Source organism: Equus przewalskii, unplaced genomic scaffold (assembly GCF_037783145.1).
Source record: "Equus przewalskii isolate Varuska unplaced genomic scaffold, EquPr2 contig_R1927, whole genome shotgun sequence".
NCBI classification, from domain to species: Eukaryota; Metazoa; Chordata; class Mammalia; order Perissodactyla; family Equidae; genus Equus; species Equus przewalskii.
Window position 1 is genome coordinate 123,267 of NW_027228527.1, and position 785 is coordinate 124,051.

Genomic DNA, 785 nt, shown 5'->3' on the forward strand with positions numbered 1-785 from the left:
GGCGTAGCCGGCAGGTGATCTTGCATGTCCCGCGGTGGTTCCGGCGAGTCGAGCCTGTGCTTCTGGCGTGTCCGGCACGTGATGCTTGTGTGTCTGAGAGCTGGTTCTGGCATGTCCGGCAGATGATTCCGGGGTCTCCACCAAGTGGTTCTGGCGTACCCGGCAGGTGATTTTGGCGTGTCAGGTAGGTGGTTCTGGCGAGTCGAGCAGGTGGTTCCGGCGTGCTCGGCAGGTTCTTCCGGTGTCATTGGCATGTGGTTCTGGCATGTCTGAGAGGTCCTTCCGGCATGCCCGGCCGGTGATCCGGGAGAGTCCTCTATGTGGTTCTGGCGTACCCCGCAGGTGTTTCTGGTGTGTCCGGCACGTGGCTCTAGTGAGTCGAGCAGGTGGTTCCGGCGTGCTCGGCAGGTGGTTCAGGTGGGTCTTGCAGGTGGTCTCGGTCTGTTCGGGGTGTGGTTCCGGCATCTCAGGCACATGGTTCTGGCACGTCTGAGAGGTGGTTCCGGCCGGCCCGAAAGGTGTTTCCATGGTGTCCGCCAAGTGGTTCTGGCATAGCTGGCAGGTGATTTTGGCCTGACCGGAAGGTGGTTCCTGCCTGCCCGGCAGGTGATTCCGAAGTGTTCACCAAATGTTTGTGGCGTAGCCGGCAGGTGATTTTGACGTGTCCTGCAGGTGGCTCTGGTGATTCCAGAGTGTCTGCCAAGTGGTTCTGGCGTAGCTGGCAGGTCATGTTGGCGTGACCGGCAGGTGGTTCCAGCAAGCCTGGCAGGTGATTCCGAAGTGTT